The following is a 17,433-nucleotide window of genomic DNA, read 5'->3' on the forward strand; positions in this document are numbered from 1 at the left end:
AGAGAGAGAGAGAGAGAGAGAGAGAGAGAGAGAGAGATATATATATATATATATATATATATATATATATATATATATATATATATATATATATATATATATATATATATATATATATATATATATATATATATATATATATATATATATATATATATATATATCAAAGCTACCTTTTACCTTAGACCGTAAGTTCACATATTACGGTCGTACCATTCATCGTGTTACCTTAAGCATATAGACATTTATCCATACATTACCACTCAAATGAATGACATTGATACAATAGCCCGTTGTATGGACGATGAAATAAAACTCCCCGTGTCCAAATGAAATCCTTAACTGGACATAAGAGAAATGATCATTGGCACACGTTAGATTCAAATTTCAAATTTGAACGCCTACATATATATATATATATAGCTATAAGTTGCTAAAAACTGATTTTTGTAAAACAAAGATTTTTATTTTAAATATACACGTGGCAATGACGTTGAATCTTCCATGTCAGCCGTTGCCGTGCACGTTTATATAATACTATATACAGAAGAGGCCCGGAGTCGCGCCGCCGCGCCCCGGCGGGATAACGCGCCCTGCGCTTCTCGCGTTCAGGACTCAGACGCCGTACGTCGTCCGTCCGTCGTTTGACCAACGCTACTTTGCGAGTAATGTGCGCAATTCGGTGCGGAAACCAAAAGAAACGCACGGTCGGTGACGCCCGCGTTTTGCAGCGGTTCGTGTCTCCTCGCCGGTGCCGTCGCGTCGCGGCGAGTACATGGCACGAATGGGGTCGTCCTGCCTGCGACGCACGCTAACACGAGAGGGTGGTCCGCCGGCCGGACCATCGGCCTATTTGCGGGTTGATTTCTAACCTGGTTTAGATTAGCTGATATTGATTTATTGGGAGAGAAAAATACTGTTGGTTGGTTGGTTTGGACTAGTTGAAGGGCTGCATGTTTGTCTGCGTTAATAAAGGGTGTTGGGTCGGGCTGGCCACTGCGGCGCTGCCACACATGGGTTTTGCCCCGGAATCTGTTCCGCTCCACGGCTCTGATCTTATCCTCATCTCATCTCAGTTCGCGTCACGAGCATGGGCCCGGTTTGGTTCGCAGTTCACCCTGGGGGGCTGCCGCTGGACCGCTGCGGCGCTGTGGTGCAGTGCAGGTGAAGACGTGGAGAGTGAGGGACAGGGTGGGTTGGGTTCTGAGCCCTCACGCGTGGGTCCGACGCGGTGACGGCGGGGTGGCCACCTCCCGTCCGAGCTCGCAGGGAATGTGTGTGTGCGCTTTACGGGTACCACGTGGTGTCTGGTCTGGTCGTACGGGCTGTTCGTTGGTTGGTTTCTGGACTGGTTTAGACTGATTGGTGCTGATTTATTGTGAGAGAAAAACACTGTTGGCCGGTTGATTTAGGCTGGCTGAAACCAACAAGCGAACAGGCTGGTAGGGTTGGTGCGATTAGATAGCTGGTAGGGTTGGTGCGATTAGATAGCTGGATCCGGTAAGATACGTTTTCCATTCTTGGGGTAATTGTGCTCCTACGGTGTGGCACGTCACCGAGAAGCACGATGGCAACAGTAGGAAATAGGTTGACGAGACGGGGGCTAGAAGTACTGTGTTTAGGATGATCATTTTAGGCTCGGGTCGATATGGGATTCATGAGAGCTGTTCCGTGTTTAGGCACGACATCATTTTCCCATGATCTATCGGCGAGAGTTCATGAGCGTTTTTAGGCACGGTGGCATTTTCACATGATCTATCTAGTGCTAAAGACCCTTTTTCTGAAAAAGCACCTAGTAGAGGCTGGAGCCTTTTAAGTGGAGGAAACAAGCATCACACAGTTCACGGACCAATTCAGCTCCGTCATCATATCAGGTTTACAGAAACGTGCACGCGGAAGTAATACTAAAGTTCAACAACAAACATGTTTCTTTCTCCTAACCACATCAATCACACGCCTCGAAACGCATCATTTGCTGTGGGTCTCGAAGAGGCATGTTCATTTGAACTTATCGACAATCTTATCGGCTAGAATCTATAATATTTATTTTTTATAATAAAATAGCTTCAACCGATTTATGGCAGAGAGCAGCGTCTTCCTTTCCGTGAGAAACAGTACCAGTCTTACTCGAACAACAGCGCCCTCACGTGTTGTACGACACCATCGTTCCCAGCTGACAACAGAGGCGTTCCCAGCCCAGTTGACAAAAAGCGGAGAACACCAGGCATGGCGGGCGACGTGCCGAGTTCTGGAAGAACGGACACGCGTTGCCGGGACGCAGCTACGCGCCAAGAGCGTGTCCCGCGCGGAGCCCGGCGAGCCTGACACGCCGCGGGGCGAGGCGACACGTAGGTCAGCCAGCAGGGCCCGGCAGGGGGTGGACGAATAATCTTTTAGAGCTTTTTGTCTGGTGGACACCACTAAAACGTGGTTTTGTGCCAAGCACACTCAAATTGCCGTTTTAGCTATGGACACTGCAAAAGGCATCGATTTGTCTACTACATATCGGCTCCATTAAAAAATAATTTCCTGACAAAAAAGTGGATGCCTAGGAAGACCAAAATGCCCCCTTCACATACACCACCTGCACACTAGCTGACACCCACATTCTATCCAGATTATTCACGGCACCATCCTGTAGTCGCAACGCATCTCGCCGCCGCCTCCGTAATTTTTCTCGACTTGCCATAATCTCCGGCGACTCTTCACCGACCGCCACCAATCACACACGCCATGCCTCCTACCACTGATGCAACTTAGCTCCGACAAGTTCTCCCCATCCGCGAGCTGCACTAAGAGACCAGGCTCGATGGTTGCGACTCGGTCCCCACTCCCTGGTCTTGGAGTGGAGCGACTATGCAGCGATGACTCCCCAAAGAAGGTGTCAGACCTGTCCTAGGTTCCTAACGGGTAAGATTCAAATTTCCCCCAAATAATTTGAGGATCTAGGGTTCAGAACATGGCACGGGTTCATGGGATTTAGCGGCCTAGAGTTCGTTAGATATATATTTGGGCTTTAGCAGTATTTTTATAGGAGTTGATTTCATCTGTGCTTGTAGGCTCGGGCTCGGCATTCATCAGCCGCCCATAGAACAGAGCATACATTATGTTTCTTGTGTAGTAGCAGATCCACATGCACAACCCACACAACAGAGCGCATGTACCACTCTGGCAGATCTCTCTGATCCTGTTATTAAATCTGGGACTGAGGAAAACCCTACAGATGATGATCCTTGGGGCAAAAACGATGAAGCTGAGTATGTTGGTGTAGATGATGAGAAGGTCTTTCATGTTGACTTGATTTCTTATGATAAAAATGAATTTGATTGCATTCGTGATTCGGATGAAGACAATGATGATTGTGTTGTTGATGGTGAACAAGGTTGTGAGATTGTTGACCATGTAACTGACTTAGAATGTCCAAAGATTGAAGTTGGTGTGATATTTGAGGATGGACAAACCTTAAAAAGAGCAATTAGGCAATATGCTATTCTAAATGAGATTGAAATTGCATCTCCTTATAGTGAAGCTAAGAGGTATAGAGGATATTGTAAGGCCAAAAAGTGCAAGTGGAGAATACATGCATCACAACTGTAAGATGGAAGGACATGAATGGTACCTACTTCTATGTTCCTTTATTTATGTTTCTTAATTTTGTTCCTTAATTTTATGTTTATTAATTTATAGCCAACTCCTTTAAATTATGTCATTGTTTTTTGTAGATTAAGAAGATACCTAACAAGCACTACTGTAAAAGCACAAGCAAACTGGAGAGCAATTGTATGGCTGACCAGTTTTGGGTTAGGGATAGGGTAGTTCAATGGCTCAAGGAAGACCCAACAATTGGTCCTATTGCTTTAAAGAAGAAGCTAGAAGAGAAGTACTTGATCCAATTATCATACTAGATTGCCTACAATGGTAAGGAGCTAGCTATTGATGAGATTTTGGGCAAGTGGGAGGATAGTTTTGAACACGCTTTTGCATTCAAGGAAGAGATAGAAAGGAAGTCTCATGGAAGTATAGTTAAGATAGATTATGAAAAGGTTGGGTCCAAGATCAGATTTAGCAAGATGTTTGTTGCTTTGAAGCTATGTATAGACGGATTCAAAAATGGATGCAGACCATACCTAGGCATTGACTCCACGGCTCTTACTGGAAGGTGGAAGAGGCAACTAGCTTCTGCCATAGGTATTGATGGACATAACTGGATGTTCCCTGTGGCATATGGAGTATTTGGATCAGAGACCAAGGAAAATTAGGGATGGTTCATGGGTAACCTAGCAATGGCAGTTGGATCTCCACCTGGACTTGTTATCTCAACTGATGCTGGGAAAGGCATTGACATAGCGGTGACCAATGTCTTCACCAATGGAGTAGAGCACAGGGAATGCATGAGACATTTGTACAAAAACTTTAAAAAGAGATTTCATGGTAAAGTCTTCGAGAAGAATCTGTGGCCAGCAGCAAGAGTTTATAGGAAAGATTTGTTTGACATGCACTACAATATCATGAAGAAATCATCCCCAAAAGCATTGAAGTGGATTGAGGATAATCACAAGCACTTGTGGACAAGATGTTACTTCTCTACAGCCAGCAAGTGTCATTATGTGACCAATAACATTGCTGAAGTCTTCAACAATTGGATTAAACATGAGAAGTCGCTTCCTGTGATAGATCTAATGGATAGAATTAGACAAAAAATCATGGATAAGTTATTTCAAAGGAGAAGATTTGCCATGAAGCTCAACAGTAAAGTGCTTCCACACATTGTGAAGGACCTCAATGCGAAAAGTAGAGGATTGGTTGGGTATTCAATCCACAAAGGTGTCGAACACACAGCAGAGATAGGTGGTGTTTACAAGGACTTGACTCCTTGGAGACATGCTGTGAACCTAGAAAAAAGAACATGTACTTGCAATAAATGGCAAATCACTGGACTACCATGCACCCATGCAATCAATTTGATATGCTCTTACAGGGGTCTAGAGTTGGAGGATTATGTTGACAATTGTTACTCTATATCTAGGTTCAAAGCTGCATATGAAGGTTGGATTGAACCTATACCAGACAAGACACTATGGCCTCAAGTGAACATAGGATTCAAGCTATGGCCTCCAATACTCAAGAGGGCAGCAGGTAGACCAAGAACAAAGAGAGTGAAAGGAGCTGAGGAAGGAGACATCAAGAATAGGAAGAAATGCAAGAGATGTGGCCAATTTGGGCACACTCAGAAAACTTGCAATGAGACTGTGTACGACTCAGATGCTCCACCACCAGCACCACCAAAACCTAAGAGAAAGAGAGCCAAGAAGCAGAAAGAAATCATAACAGAGGAGGTAACCGCCAATACAAGTACACCTAAGGGAAAGAGGACTAGGAGGGAAGTCATCACATAAGTAGCAGCAACAGCTAGCCCCAATACACCACTTAGGCTGCTGCAGGGACCATCAAACCCATTTGACCTTAACTGTAGTTTTGGCGCACTGACTAGGAGGTAATTATTTTTCATTTAACTAATATCAGCAACCAAAGTTGATGAAATTGAAAATAAATTTCTCCTTATTTATTGCCATCTTTCATAGCTGAGCTAGGAAACTTGATGAGATTAACTACAGTCCTGGAGCACTAACTAGGCAGTAAGTATTTTTTCATTTAACTTGATGAGTGAAAGGACCTAGGATGCCGCCTAGAGGGGGGGTGAATAGGCGTTTTTGAAAATTAACACCTTTAAATGCGGAAACGATTAGTAAAGAGAGTTTCCAAAATGGAAACTCCAAATAACGAGTAGTACCACCCCTCACAAGTTAGCCACAAAGTATATAAAAGATACTAAATGAATCTAGGAGCCAAACGCCTGCAACCAAAGAGTTAGAACACAATACAATTCAGTTTGGTGCAGGGGCTAATACCGGACGTGTCCGGTATTCACGACTTCAGTGGAACAGCCCCGAATTTGCTCCTTTTGATTTCTATCTTCAATCCAAACTGCAGGAAACTATTAGAGATAGTAATATACACAGAGTATCTGCAGAATAGCTAAAGCAACACAAATATAAAATGAAATGCGAATTGAGACACGATATTTGTTTTACCGAAGTTCGGACTCGTTCGAGTCCTACTCTCCATTGAGGGGGCTGCGGGCGACCCAGCGAAGGTCAGCCCTATAGGGTACCATGAAGGTCACTCTAGCCGGAGTCTTTTCCAACTCCTTTTTCTCCTTCCACTAAATGATTCTGAGGCGGCGGAATCGACCGTTACAAACTTTCCGAAGCAACCACAATCTCTCGGTTGCTCTCCGGCGACGCCTAGCCGTCTAGGACCGAAGAGTCCAAGAGTAACAAATGCGAATCACGAGATTGACAATATGCACAAGTGCTCAAGTGGTGGCTTGCTCTCTTTTTCAAATTCTCTCTTAATCCACAAATTGATTTTGCAATTTGAATCACACACTCACTAAGAGAGGGTTTAGAAGAGTTGGCAAGGCTAAAAAATGTGTGTCTATCTCAGCAGAATCAGCAGCCTCCAAAGGTGAAGGCTTGGGGGTATTTATAGCCCCCTTGGAAAACTAGCCGTTTTATAGCCGTTGCAATACCGGACACGTCCGGTATGACTTATACTGCGCCAACGGTAACTAAGTTACAGTGAAGTTGTGAGGCATCGGAACTCCTGATGAATGCCGGGACTCCCGACCGTCGGAACTCCCGACTCAAGTCGGAACTCCTGACCCTCAGCAATTTTGAAAAACATGTAACTGAGTTAAAGTTAGTGAGGTGTCGGAACTCCCGACGCATGTCGGAACTCCCGACCGTCGGAACTCCCGACCCTCAAGGCTTTTGAAAACTAGCCGTTGGCTTCTGGTCATCCATACCGGACACGTCCGGTATGAATACCGGACACGTCCGGTATGACCAGGACAGTGAATCCTCCAAGTCAATTAGAGTGCGAGACGTCGGAACTCCCGATCCATGCCGGGACTCCCGACCGTCGGAACTCCCGACCTACGTCGGAACTCCCGACGAACCAACCCGAGAACAACAATTTTACAGCTGCTGGACAAATACCGGACACGTCCGGTATTGCCAGATCAGCAACAAATCAGTTAGCTCTTTTGTTGCTCAAATACTCAAAACTCACATGGGTTGGCTTGAGCACTTATGAAACATTATCTATCAATATGATGCATCCCTCTTAATAGTACGTCATACCTATTAAACTCAAGATCAAAGGAAAAATGAATTTATACCACTTGAGTTGATTTCTTTTGAATTGATGCCGTCCCTTCCAATCTTCATCAAGTAAGGGTGCTAACAAGTTGATGTTGATCTTTTCACTTGAGCATAGCCATCTTGAGCATGTGACTTGATTCCATTCATCAAATTTGAATAATCCCAAATGTATCAAGTCACTTCCATCAAATACTTCATTATAGATTTGATTCTTCACATCAATATGACCATCTTAGCTTGATTATTACCTCAACTAAATGCAAGTATTTTCTTCTTCACCCAAGCTAGGTTCTTTGGCCGCCAAGCCATCGCTTGCCCTTCACCCTTGCTTAGTACCTCGAAGCCTTTCCTTGCTATCTTCACCATCTCAAGCCATCAAGTCACATCTTGTTGTTGAATCATCCATTCATATATATTGTTATCTTTTTCATTTTAATTTAGCAAGCTTCAAATATGAGACCATTCCATATGCAATTCCTCATATCTCATTAACTAATAATCACGAGCTTGCTTTCACATAGTACATGGAAATCCCACTATAAATAAGCCTTCACATGAATTCTATTTGCATTGTTGTCTTGTGCTTGAACTAGATTGTTTATACAACAACACATCATTTTGGCTTTCACTAAGTACCTGTGAGATAACCTATTACCTGTCCACACTTAGCAAACGGGTTAATCCTTTAATCACGTTGTCATTCAATCATCCAAAACTCACTAAAGGGCTAGATGCACTTTCAATCTCCCCCTTTTTGGTGATTGATGACAACTTGATTAAAGTTTATAAAATGATATAAAATTTAAACTTTTGGGTTCAATGATTTTTGAGAGGCTCCCCCTTAATATGTGCTTATGATTAGAATTCACAAACTGACCTTAAATGTCAATTGCACATACTAAAACAAATAGGAGACTCCCCCTAAATCATTGCATCCGTGGGGTGCATGTGTGTGTGACAAAGAGAAACCGTGATGCATATGACAAGATATATCATACAAGAATAAATATAAAGACATCACATCAAATATTTTCATTCTAGCATGCATAGTCCTTATGAAAATAAATATGACACATGTAATTCACACATAGCACTCATTACAAATTTTCTCAAGTCTAGAAACCACTGATATATAGATAAAGATCATGTCTCAAGAGATACATAGATAAAGCATAAGTCTCATCTCTCACAAGATACAATCAATGAAGCTAAAAAACAAACTACAGCCTGCAGTACATATCTTCAGGTACAAAGATAAGCAAATGAAACTATCTTGAAGCTTTAATCAGTCTCTCTCCCCCTTTGTCATCTATCACCACAAAGGTCCAATAAAGACATACTAAGGACAAAGGGGCTACAAGCTGTCACTGAAGGCTGAGATCACTCATCATCATCATCACCAGCATCCTCGCCATCTGAGCATGCAACACCGGCTGGACGAGATCCACCTGCACCAGACGGGTCATAGCCACCAGACCCGTAGAAGCTGACACCACCTGTCAGGTCACTCCACCAATCTATGGCATAGTCATCTGCAGTGCTGGGACATGGCTGAGAGTGAGTAGGCATACGAGCCTAAAGTGGTAGAGTGTCAGGGTGCTCAGGTGCCTACTGCTGCTGCTGTCGCTGTATGAACTCAACATACTCTCTGTCATATCTGGCCTGCTGCTGCTCCTTAGTCTCCTGCTCACTAGCTGCCTCATCTGATAGAGGAGACCTAGGAGGATCAAGCTCAAGCCTAGAAGCAATTTGCTTCAAGGCTCGAGTGTCCTTCCTCCTAGCCTCCCTCTCCTTCTGCTGCCTGGTCTGGATGTCACGGCACATCCCAAATATGGAGCTAAAAAGCCTGCGGAAAGGCGAGGGAGGACTACCACGGCATGAAGTAGAATGTGAAGGAGCACGTGGTGAAGGTGAAGCTCTTACTGGTGCACCACTCCCAGGTGCATCTGCCTCTGGTGCTACTGCTGCTCCTCCTGGTCCTGCTAGAGGTAACCCTATCTCAGGCAGATCTACAACAATCTTTAGGGCCTTGTGAATCTTATCATACTTGAATGTGTGCCCTATCACCTGCTCGATCATATGCATGATATAAGGAGCAAAACCACAGCCCTTGAGGGGCCTCTCTCCCACACTCCTAATCTCAGACCAAATAAAGTCAAACACGCTAAAAGGCCGAGCATCAGGTGCCATCCTATGGAGTAGGTTCCTAGAATAATCTGCAATGTTGCCTTTGTCTCCACCCTTGCAGTCAATAGTCTTCCTAAACATCCTGTCTAGGTATCTGTAGGTAGGGTGAAGACCTAGAACCTTCCCCACAGCTCATCTCTCACCACCAGGAGGATACATATATGCGAGCTGCTCAGGGGGTAACACCTGCTCGGTGTGGATCCTGTCCCTCTAGAGATCATCCTCTAAGAAGCCAAGGTGGGTGGCAAAAACATCATAGTCAACACTGTACCACTGGCCCTCAAGCATCCAGTGCATCCACCGCTCATCCTCCTCAACAAATAGAGTAGCATAGAACTGAGCTACTACCTCTGTGTTCCAGTCATGCTGGAACTCTATGATCTCATAAACTCCTATGCTCTGGCAGATGGCAATGGCATGATCAACTAAGGCCTTCTGCAACTCTCTAATATATTGCCAGTCAATCCACTGAGATCTGGCAATCACTGGGTTCCTGGTGAGAATCACACTAGAGTAGAAATCCAGGTGAAAGGCTGTCTAGAAGCGGTGATCGTACTGAACCTTAGGTAAACCTCTCGGATCAACTCTTCGCTCATCTCTAGCTCTCCTGGTCATACCCTTTCCCCTGTAGTCAACCCTGGGAACATAGGTGGGCACATTGGGCAGACGTGTCTCAAGAAGACCATAATGCATCCCCTGACCAGACTGGTGCTGAGCTGGAGGAACTGACTCCTCCTCAATCTCCTGCTCCTCATTTGAGCTGTCACCATTTGATCCTCTGTCAGTGCTCTTCCTCTTTCTTTCTTCTCTAGACTCCACTCTAAACTCATCAGTGTCTGTGTCAGAAGAAGAGCTCCTAGACCCCTCTACATACTGAGCTGCTGCACTAGAGGCAGCCCTGGTAGACCTCCTGCTGGTTGGCTTGAATCCAGGATGCATATCCTGTCTCGCCTTCTTGTACTTCTCAAGTGCTGGATCATGCCTGTGCTTGGACCTCAGCTCCTGTCGTCCACTCATGGCTGCTGTCCTGTATCCAAAGATTTTCATAGAATTTTAGATACATGCCCATAGTTTATTTTTGAATTGTAATTAGACATAGATTCTTTTATCCAAGGTTTTACAATCACCTCGACACACCATTGTCACAAGGTTTGTAAAACATAGATACTGAAGAAACTATGCCTAATATACAATTCTAGGATAGGATTGAATCAAAGGAAGCAGAGAGCCTGCTCTGCTGGCCATACCGGACATGTCCGGTAGCATACCGGATAAGTCCGGTATGGGCGACCAGCAACCCTAACTAGGGTTCCTTGATTCAAACCAACACAGATTAATACCAAACTTTGGGCATTGCTTCTACATCACCAATGCAGCACATTTACCAAAGGAATTTCAAAATTATGCATTGACCATGTAGATCGGACGAGGTCCGTGATTAGGGTACCTTGAGAGGAGAGAAGAGAGAGCGATGTGAAATCCAAATCCACGGGCCTTCAATCCTTGATCCAAGCCTTCTCCAATGTAATCTCCCTCTCTCTCTTTTCCTTGGTGAAATCCTTGGTCACCCTAGGTGGGGAAGAAGGGCGTCGACTGGTTGGTTGGAAGGAGACAGACAAGTCTGGGCCAAAGGGGTACTTCTGGTTTTATAGTCCCGCTCATACCGGACACGTCTGGTATCATACCGGACACGTCCGATATACACGGGCTGGCCCAATTTATTCCAAAATATGTTTTCTCTCTTCCAATCCCATTTTCTGTTATTTCTTAGTCCAAAAAGGTATATAATGTTGATCCAAACCGAGTATCATCACTTTTCTTATCCAATGCCTTAAATTGATTTTCTCTTTTCCAAATATTTGGCATATACAAGATTTCGCTTGCTTGAGAGAGATAGAGAGAGACAGAGTAGATTGTGGACTTAAGAGGGCCATGTCATGTGTGATTAGCCAATCAAACAATCAAGGAGAGCTATAATCACCACATGGCAAGGCTAGGTCACAAAGACCAAGATTCAAACAGTTTTTCAAATTCACACCACCTACACATGCTAGTTATGGGTTTTGAAAAATATCTCTCCTATGTCACACAAATGCACATTCTAACATATAAAGGGCCTTAGATGCACTTACAATGTATGTATGTAAACACATACCTTTGCCTTGAGCCCACAAGAATACCACTAAGAATATAAATAGCATGATGATCTTTATGTCGACCTCAATTGCCAAATAATCATGCTAGATACATTTTCATCCAAAGAACTACAGAGAATGCTAGATAAATTTGTTAGTCCACAATGGTGCAAAATAGAAATTTAGCTCCCCCTAAATAAGTGCTTCAAGTAATTTAAATGACTTTCTATAAGCACTTTTATTCTATTAAGAAATTTGGAGCCAATTTTCCATTTTGACCATAATCAAATAATTTGCCATATTTAGATTTCGATGAGACATACTCACAAACCACTTAGGAATTGATGAATCACAAGCTTCTGAGTAAGTTAAGGATATTGAAAATATACGGATCAAAGACTCAGTTGTAATTCAAAATGTGTTCTGGTTGCTACAATATCGGACACGTCCGGTAGGTATACCCGACACGTCCGGAATACCCATAATAGAAACACTTACTTCTGTCCCTGACCATACCGAACATGTCCGATAGTAATACCGGACACGTCCGATAGGTGTAGGACAGAACCAATTAATTCGTTGCTTGTGATTTTTCGTTTGGCTCTATTATTTATTATATATTTGTATCTCAACAAATGAATTGCTTTACTAGAGAGCCGTTAAAAGCATCATATGGCAAAGCAGAATTCCTTTTAATTGAATCTTATTAGCCACTTTCATTATTTCACAAATGTACCTATTTGTGAACTATAGATCACGAAACGAACAAAGTGGCTATCCTACAAGGTTTAGGTACTTGTTACCAATGGTGAAGATGAAATATATGATATGTTTATTGAATTATCTTTGGGTCAACCATATAAGGGATTATGATAAGAATTGGTTGATAGATTGAGTGAATATTGTCAAATTGCTTGCTCAACCACCTCGAAACCTTCATCTCATCACCAAGTACCTACATCATTAACCTAAGCACACTTTGGTACCCAACTCTTGTTGGGTCCATTTGAGTTAGTCAACAAGTGCTTAGGCACCCAAACGGCTTTAGCATTAGTTTGTGGTGAACACATCACCTTACTAGTGCTAACTCCATTTGTGGTCTTCCTAAGCATATCATTATAAACAAATGTGTTTGGCTTAGAAGTTTTACCATTTGAGCATTCATAGCTTAGATGCCCCTTTCTTCTACAAGCATAGCATATGCGGCCTTTGTGTGCTCTATGCTGGCTTTGCTTGTATGGACATCTATCAACCTTGTGGCCCATCTCATTGCACCCATAGCATCTTCTAGTTACAACTTGGGCTTCCTTTCTTGCTTTTTTGTACATTGGGCATTTCTTGGTAGGATGCCCCAATTTCTTGCTCATGAGACAAGCACTTTGTCCATGACTCTTCATTTGCTTGGCCTCCTTGGTAGAAGCCTTTTGATTGGTGGCTTCAACCTTGTCGGCCCAACTCTTGTGTGGACACATAGCCCACTCATGTCCATACAATCCACAACCATAGCACATCCTTTTTCCATGTTTCTTGCTCTTGGTTGTGTTGGCCTTGCTTGAGATGTGATTCTTTTGTTGGGCTTTGGAGGAAGCAAGGTTTGAACCCTTCTCAAGCTTCTTCACCATGTTATCACGGTTATCTTGAGAAGGTTGTGCTTTCTCCTTACCCTTCAACCGAATCACATCTTTCTTTAATCTTTGCACTTCTTCTTTGAGCTCTATGTTTTCTATAAGATTTAGCTCAATCGAAGATTGGCTTGCTTGAGGAGCACATTCATTAGTACAAGAAATATTTAATTGAGATGGTGTACTAGTGAGCAGATGTGTGAGAGGTTGAGAAAATTTTACCGATGTAATCACAACCTCATGAGCCACCTCAAGCATAATGCTTGATTCTACTACTTCCTCATGAGAGCACTTTAGATGAACATAATTTGCTTGTAGCACATTATACTTGCTTGATAGTTCATCTAGCCTTGCCTTGAGCTTGAAGTTTTCCTTCTCTAGTTGTGGAACACTAGAAGAGGAGTTAGTAACTAAAGCATGCTCAATTGATAATTTTTCATACCTCTCATTTATTGCCTTTAGCTCTTGCAATTTGGAGATGAGAAACTTTTCTTGATTTTGAAGCGATTGCTCTTGCTTCTCTATCTCTTCTTCAAGCTCATCATTCTTTTCAACTATCTTCATGATGATAAACTTGTCTTTATGGTTGAGATGATTAAGGTTGTAGTTGTCTTCAACTTCAACATCACTCTCTTCTTGATCATCCACTTGAGCCTTCTCCTTTTCTTGATCTTTCTTGTTACTCTTCTTCTTGCTTTTCTTGGCCATGAGACACAAGTGATGAGTATCATGAGATACTGAGATTGACTCATCACTTGGTTGCCACCGAGCTTGAGCATCATTGCAAACAGCTGCTTGCTGGTCTGCTGCCTCGGCCATATCGGACACGTCCGGTAGGAATACCGGACACGTCCGGTACATGCAGGCAGACAACAAGTCATGCGCTGCTTGCACTTCTTGCTCTGGCTCAGCACTCTTGAGGTCTTGTGAGGCTTCTTCGCTGCATGAAGACACAATGGACATACTTTCCATTAACTCGATCTCAAATGCATCATCACATTTGGATTTTCCATATAAATCAAAAAGTCTAGTCCAAATGAGATGAGCACTCTCCGGAGGTGGTTGTCCATTGAAGATTGCCTCATCTTGAACCTCTACACTCAATGTACTCAAAATAATATTAATAGCTTGAGCATTGAGTTGCACGCATATCTCTTCCTCTTTTGATAAATTTTTGTAGTTGCTCCAATCAACTATAGGAAGAGGTATGCTTGCATCCACAATATGCTCAAATGATTTATGAGAGGCTCCCCCTTAATATGTGCTTATGATTAGAATTCACAAACTGACATTAAATGTCAATTGCACATACTAAAACAAATAGGAGACTCCCCCTAAATCATTGCATCCGTGGGGTGCATGTGTGTGTGACAAAGAGAAACCGTGATGCATATGACAAGATATATCATACAAGAATAAATATAAAGGCATCACATCAAATATTTTCATTCTAGCATGCATAGTCCTTATGAAAATAAATATGACACATGTAATTCACACATAGCACTCATTATAAATTTTCTCAAGTCCAGAAACCACTGATATATAGATAAATATCATGTCTCAAGAGATACATAGATAAAGCATAAGTCTCATCTCTCACAAGATACAATCAATGAAGCTCAAAAACAAACTACAGCCTACAGTACATATCTTCAGGTACAAAGATAAGCAAATGAAACTATCCTGAAGCTTTAATCAGTCTCTCTCCCCCTTTGTCATCTATCACCACAAAGGTCCAACAATGATATACTAAGGATAAAGGGGCTTGAGCCCCGGCAGATCCGCCCCTGCTTATCCCGTAATCCGGCTATATCCCGAAACGGGGTGCCGTGTACATGTGTATATTACTTTTGTAAATAAAGAAGTAATTTTGTTATCACTCAGAGCCGTGACAGATTGTGAAATTTTTGTATTTTGGTCCCTTTTGAAAACATTTTTTACAAAAAGACCTATGCCAAAACGTTTGCTAAAAATAGACCATTTTTAGGCGTCTTAGAACATGACGCCAAGGTATGAGGGTCGGCGTCGACTGACACGACGCCGAGGTCTTGCCACGTCATGGACGACCTCGGTCGACGGCGACACGGTGGCGCATGGGGCCCACTACGTCGGCGTCGTGTCAGCCAACGCCACAGGCCTAAATTCGGCGCTGTGGGGAGTCACGCCGAGCTATTGCCACCATCCGGCGCATGGCCCAGGCGGCCCAACAACGCTTCGTGGCCCAATAGCTCGACGTGCGATCAGATGACGCCGAGACGCTAACCTCGGCTCGGCCCGACTCAACGCCAAGGTTCGGTCAGAACCCCACCCCACGCATCACGATTCATGAGATCAGAGAAACATGCATGCAGCTCGATTGGTTTCATTCCACTAGTGATGGAGACATGGCATGTTCGTCTGCGGGTGCCGGGAGACCATTCAGAGCGGCAGAGACGATGCTACCGGAGGTAGTGCATGCTCGCTGTCTAGCCTGTTGCGGGATTGCGGCAAACCGAGGTAACGTCTCGACGCCATAGGTCATGGCGCCGACCACTAAATTTAACCTAACACCTTAGTTTTACCGTGAGATGGTCTCCCGGCACCCGCAGACGAACATGCCATGTCTCCATCACTAGTGGAATGAAACCGATCGAGCTGCATGCATGCTTCTCTGATCTCATGAATCATGATGCGTGGGGTGGGGTTCCGACTGAACCTCGGCGTTGAGTCGGGCTACGCCGAGGTTAGCGTCTCGGCGTCATCTGATCGCACGCCGACCTCTTGGCCCACGAAGCGTTGTTGGGCCGCGTGGACCGCGCGCCGAATGGTGCCAAGAGCTCGGCGTGACTCCCCACAGCGCCGAATTTAGGCCTGTGGCGTTGGCTGACACGACGCCGACGTAGTAGGCCCCATGCGCCACCGTGTCGCCGTCAACCGGGGTCGTCCGTGACGTGGCAAGACCTCGGCGTCGTGTCAGTCGACGCCGACCCTCATATCTTGGCATTATGTTCTAAGACGCCTAAAAATAGTCTATTTTCAGCAAACGTTTTGGCATAGATCTTTTTGTAAAAAATATTTTCAAAAGAGACAAAAATACAAAAATTTCGCGACAGATTCGTAAGCCTCCTACTCCCTCGAAAAAAACACAAATGTCCAGATTAAAAAACTAGAATTGCCTTTTTTTTTACGTAGGGAGTACCCACCTACGTGACGCACTCTAGGCCTCTCGATTCTGCAACAACTCGTCACAGCACGTTAGCGAAGATACGACGAGGAGATAGTGAGCGGCACGTGGCGTTGGACCATCTGATCCGATCCAATAAGCGCGCGACGACGTCTCCGTGCACCGCTTTTGGCAAGGCACTAGCACTGCCACTGCTACGGGCCTTTTACCAACCAAGTACTTACTGTACAGCTGGTGCAACGTGACAGGTGCTGTAGCCATCGAACAAATGGTTCGAAAAGCCCCGTGCGCCCTAATGCCCTATCCCGGCGCACGTCCCCATCGCGGGATGGGATGGGATTGACTTCAATCCCAGCGATAATGCCTTGTGTCTCGATGACTTTTGCCCTCTCTCCGTCCGTCTCCGGGAATAAAGCGCGGAGGATGAGAACGAACGAGGAAGGAAAACGTCAGGATCGGAGCGAAAGAGGAGAGGAAGAGGTTTCAGAGTCCAGATCAGATGCGTGCTTGGGTCACGCCATGCATCTTTTTCGTTCGACACGACGTGGAGAAGGCTGCTGCCGAGCTACGCCAACGGTTGGAAATGCAGGCAGGTTCGGCGTTTTCCACCACGAAGCCATGCGGTTTCCATACATGCATATGCCCGACGGAGCATGCTGCTCCTCGGTATCTAGTCCGTTCTTCCCAGGATTAGATAGATCGAGTGCAGAATGTCAAGTGTGGTGTGAGGTCGACCAGGGTGACCCCGCGCGTCCGCGTGTTAGGTTGGGGCGCGCCCAGGTTGGTCCATGATCGTGACGACGGATGCTGAACGCTCTTCGTGGTGGCGTGATGCGTGCCGCGTGCTTGCTTTGTTCGAACTTCGAAGCGTGACTTCACATGTCAACAGGGTCCTTTGGGCTTTGCTTCGCGTTATTTTGTCGGGCGATTTGCTGGGCTTCCTTGGGCCTTGCGGTAGTATCGTGGCTGAGTCTTGCTGAAATTTCAGACAAGGCCCAGCAGGGCTCATCACTTCGATGTCAGAATTGTACTTTGTTTCGTGTCGATAGATCCAGGCCCATCACTATCAATCGAACCGCACAACCCGACTAGTAGTA

At 44.5% G+C, this 17,433-nt stretch overlaps 1 pseudogene; it reads left to right on the forward strand.

Annotated features, from left to right (window-relative positions):
* The first annotated feature begins 1,013 nt into the window (after nucleotides 1-1,013).
* Nucleotides 1,014-6,036, forward strand: LOC136516004 (uncharacterized; annotated as a pseudogene).
* The last annotated feature ends 11,397 nt before the right edge of the window (nucleotides 6,037-17,433 follow it).

Source organism: Miscanthus floridulus, chromosome 17 (assembly GCF_019320115.1).
Source record: "Miscanthus floridulus cultivar M001 chromosome 17, ASM1932011v1, whole genome shotgun sequence".
Lineage (NCBI taxonomy): Eukaryota > Viridiplantae > Streptophyta > Magnoliopsida > Poales > Poaceae > Miscanthus > Miscanthus floridulus.